Source organism: Rosa rugosa, chromosome 7 (assembly GCF_958449725.1).
Source record: "Rosa rugosa chromosome 7, drRosRugo1.1, whole genome shotgun sequence".
In the NCBI taxonomy this organism is placed as follows: Eukaryota; Viridiplantae; Streptophyta; class Magnoliopsida; order Rosales; family Rosaceae; genus Rosa; species Rosa rugosa.
The window spans coordinates 2,358,404-2,368,188 of record NC_084826.1 but is presented as its reverse complement, the minus strand read 5'-3'; positions in this window follow the sequence as shown (position 1 = coordinate 2,368,188).

Genomic DNA, 9,785 nt, shown 5'->3' with positions numbered 1-9,785 from the left:
GCATCAGTTTGAGGGGGGATGTAAGGATTATAGTGATGGTCAAGATGGTCAAGGTTCACAAGTCTTACGAGTAAGCAAAGCAATAGCTGTGGCTACTAAGGCTGACACGTGTGATGATCAGAGTGGTTGTCAAGAATTAGTTACTATAACTAATTAGCTGAGTTTGTTAGAGTAAAACAGACTTTGTTAAGCCTAATTCTATATAAAGGCTATGTAAGAATCCCGTGGACCATTCATTCAATATTAGTCACTATTCTTCATCTTCTTCACTCTCTTTCTCTCTCTTACTTCTCTGTAAACTCCAGATCTTACATTTCAGCAAAAGCATGCTATAATAAGGAATCCCTATATATATATATAGCTTACTTACATCTTTTAGGTTCCAACATTTTAGGATGAACTTTCATGCCTCTCCCACCCTCCGATAGATGCATTTACTTTTCAACAAAACATTGTTGCACCAAATAAAATTAAGCCCCCCTTCCCCGGCTGTTTCCATATATATTTTCCTTGTTGACATACGCGGACGATTGTCTCTAATGATCCATCAATGCCCACAACATAAGATTTATTTTGATTAATTTTGCAATCAAAAGAACTTTAACAGAAAAAGAACATTTCGAATAAGTGATATTTTCGGTTTTGTTAGTTGGTGCCGACCTAGACCTGCATTTAATGGACCGTACCTTTTTCACGGCCCGGTTAGTTTGGTATACTTATTTATGTCGCTTTGCCCCACACAGATGAGCATGGTTTGATCTTGAAAGCTATTGGAAAGAAGTACCCCTATTGATGCCAATTGCCCAGTGTAGATCTGGGTGAGATTGGAAAATAGAAGGCTTGTGAAAATTTTAGTGGAGCTGATATCTTGCTGCACTGATGGATGAAGCTGCTATGGCTGCTCTGGAAGAGAAAGAGACATCAGCCGAAAGTTCAGATGCATCTGTCAAAGAAACTCAATTTCATCCATCCAGCGCTGGCAAAAATGATACCATCTGCAACAGAAAGGCAACGATATACCATGAGACATTTGGAGAATTGGAGAGAGCCTCAAGGTGCCTTTTAACTGACAAACATGATAATCTCATAATTATGCTCACAACCTCTCACAAAATACTATTATTTTAAAACTACTATGTGTCATACTATGGGGGTATATAACTATATATCATATGCGCTAGCTATCCGCTCCATAATAAATTCACGAGTATTTTAAAATCTAAAATAAATTGTATGTGATTATATATTTCTATGTGATTCATGAGTTATGTGGGGTATTTCGTTTAACCACATATAATTTTTTATTTTTTTTAATCAAAAGACTGTTATGTTTCATCCCATTCAATACAATCTACAAGCCATTAAGGATCTACTTCTAACCAAACATACATCCCAACATATTGCAATGTATAATGTGTAATTGTGTGGGTTACACTATTCCTTTCACGTAGTTTGGAAAAATATTAGACATGCCAATAGTGTGATTGGATTAGTACTCTCTCTTTGCATTGTCACTATCAAAATCTGCATGTACGTTATATTATTGTTATAATGTATTATACTGACATCAATAAAGGAGACCGCTTTTTCTGCACAAATAAGAAGATATCAATTGCAAACTCCAAACTAGCATTTAAAACCAAAAACATAAAATTAAAGACCACAGTCACCACACTATTACAATATTGTACCAAAATGAAATTTGGTATACCCTCGGTTGGTGAGGGGGGCAGGTGCTTAGTATAAATGTATAATTATCGATCTAATCCATGTACATGCATGGCAATTATGTTGCTTTTCATCTTGGTTACTACTGGTGGTTACACTTTTGCAGCTCACATTTATGGAGCTGATATTGCCTCATCTTGTTCGATCAAACTATAAATATGAGCCGACAATAAAAAAATAAAAAAGAAGAAGAAGAAGAAGAAGACGAAGAAAAGAAACTATAGATCTAAATGAAAAATTATGGGCTATTGCGCGCTCTGAACTCTCTTGCAATTTCGTGTTTTTGCAATGGGTGTTGGCATATTTGCGCACTCACATATATTACATATGCACATATTTATTTTTGAAATTTTAATTTCAATAAAAATTTCGGTTTTTTAGATTTATGAAAATTTGTACGAAAATTTTTAAGTATCAATTGATATTTGAATATATATTGATATTGTAATACTAGTTATAAAATATTTTCAATTTTGGTCAAGTATAAGTAACATCAAATTACGAAAATTTTGATAGCTTCAAAGAAATTTAAATGCTTTATACTTTTACCTCATGTTACAATGAAATTCTTGCATTCTTCTGGCTACATGTGACGGTGCTCAGGGGCAGAACCACAGTCAGGCCCGAGGGGGTCCGGACCCCTCCCATAATTGCATAATCAACTAATATGGCTTACAAATTTATAAAACGCGTTTGAATTCCCCCCCCCCCCCCCCCCCCCCCCAGTTCTATAACCAATAGGCACATCACTCTGTCAGCACATAATGACCAACACATTTTGGTCAATTTGTTATTAAATCTGTTTGGTCTTACAACAAAATTTAACGCTAATTTATAATAAATAATTATGAATTTACTGCCTAGAAAAACTACTATTATTAGGGAAAAGTACATATTTACATATTGAAATTATTATTTCTGATTCGGTAACATTTCTAGGTTTGTGATTCAATTTCATTAATTTTGAAAATGAAAATGTCTTCCATAATTAATAAGATTATAGAAAGAAAAATGGATATTTTTGGAAATTTAATTAGAATACTAGATTTAACATGATTATTTGGACCCCCAAAGTTTAAATTCTAGTTTCGCCCCTGACGGTGCTTATATATATGCTTTGTTGGCCCTGCGATATTTTGGGGTTGCAATATTGGAGAATTATAGTATGCCTCAGTGTTGGTTTGTAGAATATGTAGCCTACATTTTAGCTTGAATGCAGCCTTGGTTTGTAGAATTACCTAAGATCAACTTTACCGGTAAAACTATTACATATACTTAGCAACAATATACATTTATATAAAAACTGAAAATAGAGCAGAGAATAGCAGATAACCAAAACACGCCATATAGAGTCAGAGAAAGAAACTCCAAATTTTCAGAACAACTACACCTCAAATGCTATCGATAAATACACAAATAAGCACAAGTACTTACACGTACTTTAAGCTTCGTCCCAATCTCTTGAAGCAACAACGAGTATGAACGCCGCAATTGGGGCTCTTTCTTCCCGCTATGCCATCTCTCCGCGACGGAGAATGGGGGGATTTTATTTCCTGTCTTGTAAAGAACCACTTACTTCTAGAGCACCTTGGTTCTTCTGGCATGGACATTCTACTTGAGCCTTTCGCAATGCCCTGTTCATAAAGATTCTCAAAAGGCACCCATCAAATTAGACTTGTGCTATGATGAAACAACCAATTAACAGTCTTTATCAAAGTACACTTTGAAGATTATAATTACAGTTTAGTACCTAAGAAGTAAGAACATTACTAAATAGGATAAGAACCCAGAAAAGGAAGGTAATTGTAAAAAATTAAATTAGGGATTTCACTTCAATTAAGCAACTTATTAGATCTTTAACGAAATTAACCATCTTTCGTTCCCTAATTAAAGAAACCCTAATTCGTATTCGGACTAGCTAGCGATACCAAAACACGAATTAAACAAATCCAAACACAAAAGTTGGAATCTTTCTCTCCTAAGCACTTAAAATTTAAATAATTGAAAAATTGTAATTGGGAAAAGAAATTAATCAAATAAAATTTGGGGAAAATTATTAATTATCTCACCCAAATTGGGTGAGATAATTTCCCCCAAATTATCTCCAAATCGGGTCTCGATCGGAATGGATTTTTGAATCAGGTCGATGTTTCCGGGTTTGGAGGAGGGTGATCGAGTAAGGGGACTTTGGAGGTTTAGGGTTTTATCAGATTGATTAGGGTTTGAGCGGAGAAGAAGAAAAGTAGAGAAAATGAGTTTTGGCGGGAAAGGGTTGAGCATTTCCTTTATGTATTTCGTGTGTTAAGCCGAACTAATTGGGCTTTAACCAGATTAGCCCACTCTCCAAAAATAGTGTTTTCTTAGTGCATGGGTGACTGACTAAGGAACTTTTGGTCGATGAGTGGAATAGAAATCAAGTGAATATGAATCTAGAGAAGTTTTTGGAATCGAAAACTAATCACTAAAACACTACTTAGCTTCGCTTTCTGGTTAGTTTTAACTTTTAATTAGCACATGCATTAACATCGCCTACAAATTTCCCAATTAAGAGGTTGGAGATTCGAATCTCTTCTGTGTGAGTTTCTAAATCTTTTATTTCTTTAACCTTTAGCTCAAGTGGGAAGAAAGGGGTTGGAAATTGGACTAGGACTAGCCTATATCAATGATTTCAATTCCCCTCCAATTAATATAACCAGAAAGATGCATCAACATCGCCACGACATAACCATACTCACACCTTTTGAACTTGTAGCATAGTGGAAGCACTAACCACTTCGCAACTAGCTCTGAATTAGTTTTGATTTTTTTCTTCAATTTTTGTATTTCTGTTAGAGAAATATTAAACAAATTAAGAAAATGAGGAAATCAAAATATGAGACAAAGCAAGAAGTGCAAAACGGCAAGAGATGGAGGAAAGCAAGTGGCACAGGTATTGTTACTCTCCTTGTTTTGCTACAGATATGTCTCATAATTAAGTTTAACTTAATATGTAAAACAAAAGTAGACAACAGTGTAAGTATATGCATATGGAATTATAGATCATAATATTAAAACATCAACTTGAATGCAAATTAACCAACAGAGGTATGGCATGCATGGGGATCTTATTGAAGCTATTCATTAATTTAGATCGGCTTACAAGTAAATCTACATATCTCAAGAATGTATTAGTTTGTTCTCTTGTTTGATTGAGGAACATGGATTTCTTACTTAATTAACGTTAGATACAATACAAGAATATTTCTATATCCAGAATCTTATAGTTTTTGACGTACGTGGTTCTTTTGTAGTCAATGGTATGTCTTGCTTTTATGAAATAATTATTTGGATGAAGTTATGCGACAATAACCAATGGTGTATTCAATAAATTGCCGTTTAATCATATCAAACAATAAATATCAAAATACATTGAAAACAATATATGCATGTGGCCCCTTTTTTTTTTTTTTTTTTGAGAAGAAGAAATTTGCGTTGATAACAAATTAGATAGATACATCAGCTTGAAATACATCATAGAGCCATTGTGGCATGTCTTCTACCAAAACTTGAAATATAGGAAACAAAAACTCGTTTCTAGCCAAAGCATGCGCTGTCTGATTACATTTCCTATGACAATATGTATATATAACAAAAGAAAAAAGATGACACATATTTTTCACCTCTTCATGTGGCCGGTTTATTATTCACATGTATCTTTAAGAAAGTTATTGAAAACGATATCGGTGGTAGTAATGTTGGCCAATCCTCAATTTTTTATTTTAAACAAGACTCACGCTACTTCAGTAATTTATAATTTAGAATAGTCAAACTGTAAATTTCTAATTTCGATGAATCACGTATTAAGTAACAATGTACTAGTTTGCACAAGGATCATTCTATGCATTTGATCGATTTCAAATTTTCAATGCACGTGCTATATGTGCTGTCTTTGTCACGTCGTATGAGGTCTTTTTTTTTTTTTTGGCTGGAAGCACGTCGTATGACGGTATGAGGTCTAGGCTACTCTATATATAAGGTTCCTCGATCATACCATATCCTTATGTTCCAAGGATCACATTATCAACTGCCATATATACCATCAAAGTAATAAACTTAGAAAATGACCGGGAAGATGAGGAATATAATTTTGTTTCTTATTGTCTGTGCAACAATGGGAAGTGCTTCTAATGTGAGATCCACATTCCACCTCTACCATCCGCAGGATAACAACTGGGACCTGCTTGCAGTAGGTGCCTTCTGCGCCACGTTTGATGAGGATCAGCCCTTCGAATGGCGCAGCAGATATGGATGGACTGCCTTCTGCAGACCCAATGGCCCTAGCGGAGCAGACGCTTGCGGAAAATGCCTAGTGGTAATTAGTTAAGACTTAAGACTATCAGTTCTTGATCTTTTCACTAACCAGATAGACACTGATGGAAGAGGCTAGGCTATGTGGATGGACACATTGTTGCGGCGACTAAATCAACTATATTATTTTTTAATTAGAGTCCAATCTAATTATTTAATTTTTCGCTAACTAGTAAATAAAATCCACCATATGGATATGAAACACAGTTTCATAATATGAATGAAATGTAGCACTGGAATCAAGTGTTTACTGGAGCTTAATGAATAAAAGTGAAAGGTACAATTGGAGTTCTTGGCTTATATATCAATGAGAATTTCTTGCCTAGAATTGATAACAAAGAAGAAGGCGATTAGTCTTTAAAATCAGATTGTCATTTCAACCATTGTTGTCCAATTTGTAGCTTCCAAAGTAATAAGTTCAATACAAATCTTATCCCCTTTACAGAAGAAAGCAAAGCAGTGGTAGGGACTAAACCTCTATCAGACTTAATACTATGTCTACTTCGAAATCAGAAACTTAGATAATTAAGATTCATAATCAGGAAGGAAAACATGGGTATACATGGAGGATAAATTGTTGATGATCAAAATGGTTCTCATACTAACAATGCTACTTGTAACATCGAAGAGTGTTACTGGTCTGCTGTCCAACTCTTACCCATGCATGATGATCCTCACTCTTCGGTTGTGCTCAAGTCTGTTCTCGCTAAAGTACATGTAGAAATTAGCTTCTGAATTTGCAGGAAAATTCGGGTTGGGATGACATATTAGGGACTGCATGCAGTAAGTGAATTCATGGTGTGTGTTAGAGTCTTCTCAGATTCTTGGTGTTCAACACACTATAAGTTCTCACTTCTCAGCATATATACATAAGACACTAAGGTGTGGAGGGTGATCGAGTAAGGGAACTTTGGAGGTTTAGGGTTCTATCAGAGTTGTAAGGGTTTGAGTCGAGAGGAAGAAAACGTACGGAGAATAAAACTGCTTCGGCCCATTTAGGCGGGAAAGGACTCGGTTCGAGAAAACGTGGGCATTTCCTTTGTGTTTTTGGTGTGTTGGGCCACACTTATTGAGCTTTGGCAAGATGTCCAATAATAGTGTATGGATCCATGGATGAAAGAGTTTGAATAGAAATAGGGATTAACATTGTTTGGTACGTTTAGATGTGTTACGATGTCATTTTCTAAGTTTCGCGTGTCATTTGAAATTCACGTGTAGCATTGATTGAGGCGATGAGGGTTGCTTGGGCTAGAAGTTGGACCAAAGTATGGCGAGAGACTAATTTACCTCCGGTGATACTTTACTTCAACAAACCAAATTCTATTTTGTGGAGACTTCAAGCTAGTGGTTTGGTTTAATTGTCTTCATTTTACTCGATCTATTCAATTTTGCTTATCTCTTGTTTATAAAGAGGCCAATGCTTTGGTTTATAAGCTTGCGAATCATGTTGCACTTCATGAAGGATTTATGTGGTGGAATTCTTTGCCTAGTTTCCTAGCAAGTACTTGTGGGTGTGATTTGTCTCTTCTATTCTATTGTTGGGTTTAGCCGTTTAGGTTTATATCCCTCTACAACTTTTCATTATTAGTTTTCTCTTTTTAATAAAATGGGGAGACCAGAAGTGAACTTCCAAAGTGTGGTATAGCCGTATAGGTTAACCATTCTCCTTCAGAATTCGGGATGAATCTAATTGTCTGCCTTCAAATAACTAATATTTTCTAATTTCTTATTTAAAAGAAAATTGCTTCACAATATATGTCTATCACGATGAGAATACGAGGCATGCTCCCAAGGAAAGCAATTTGAGAACATAGACGGCAAGAGATAGAGAAAATTATCAGCCGGCAGAATAGCATTGTTAATCTTTTTGTTATGCTAAACTTATTTGTCATAAGCTCAAGTTGATATGCAAAATAAAAGTACGCAACAATATAAACAGAGACAATGATCCTTATGCATGGGAATCTTCTTGAAGCTTACTTTCTTGCAATGCAGTCTTTGACCCAAAAAAAAGAAAAAAAAAGAAAAGAAAAGCTTACAGTATTTGGTTCGGTCTGCCATCAATCAACATGAAAATTAACGTTACGTACGGTACAAGCATATTTCTATGCCCGGCATCTGACGTACGTGGTTCTTTGCACTGTTATTTAGATATTATGCTATTATCTTGCTTCCAATTCAAATAATTGTTTTGGTGATAGTATCGATATCGATTGCGAATTTAGTAAGGAAGGTAAGGAGTTTCGCATTTAGTAGGAAACAATATGTGTGGCCGCTTCACGTACAGAAAATTGTTCGTGTACTACTAGTTCTAGGAGTGTTTTGAGTTCAATATGTTAGATAAACACGATGTGTACTCAATCTAAATCACATAAATTGAAACTTATACTAGATCAAAACATGTATATGAATTACTGCAAATTACCAGAATGTGTAATTGAACTTGGGATTGAAAACAGCCTATCAATCCTGAATCTGCAGAAAACAAGAACAACATGAACACAAAAACTTACTCGATGCTCTCCCACTGTCTATGATAGCCTTCTCCTGATTTCACCTTTATGTTCTCTTAGTATATGGGACTAAAAACAAGAACAACTCGTGCATCAGAAGGGACCAATCTGACATATATGTACAACAACCTTGCAAAGCAGTTTCATCCATAAAGAAACTACTGCAATACCTTAACTGCCTATCAGCCTTAACTGCAACCTGATTTTGAATTCAAATAACAAATAAGCTTGTCTTAATGTGATATGTATATCATAAGCTTATACTATAGTCTAAACTTAGATTAATTACATATATGAAATATATATATATGCATAATACAAATTCTAGACAATGTATTGTTCCATAAACAATGTTAATTTGCTTACAATCTCCTACTGAACTTGACATTGATTTGAAATTGTAAATGAATGCATATATATGCTCACATATGAACTGATCTACTTAAGTGTGCACTGCAAGTTTAGACACTTAGGCTATTTGAATTTTGTAATCTTGATTCTGTCAATAATGTCTAACAACAAGGAACCTAAGAACATTATAGTGAATGAAAATAAACACTGATGTTCCAAGATCACATTGTAGTAGACTAAAATCACATGAATCTTACCCATAGCAGTATAAGCATACTTGTGTTAAAAATGCATTTAATCACATGTATGCCTGAAGTCCTACCAAAATTTCTAAATTAATGGAATTGGCAACCAAATTATATTTCACACTACTTAATATTGTCAATCTGCAAGATTTGCTATTCATTGATAGCCAACTGAATTTGTACAACTTGAGTATGCAGAAAGACAATAAGGTGAAATTGCATAAATGTAGATGAACTTTAATTACTGACCAATTTACTGCAGCATAATGAAAACCGCTCTATACAATGATAAATAGAATGACAAACATTCAATTAACCTTGTATAAGTTATATTTTCCATGCTTTTCTTCAGTAATGCATTCTTGATACACTAATAAACTCATTTGCCTTAGACATTGTTGACTCTCCTTTTGTTTCCTTCAACAAACAAATGTTGCTGCTAGAAGATAACATATCATCAACATGTAGGATCAGAAAAATGTGGTTTCTCCCACGGGCCTTAGGGATCATCTTCTACAAAACCTTAAGCTGCAGCATATAAATTTCTGCATTTTTCATTATTCATAGACTGCATTGCTTCTATAACTGAAATAAGATCACT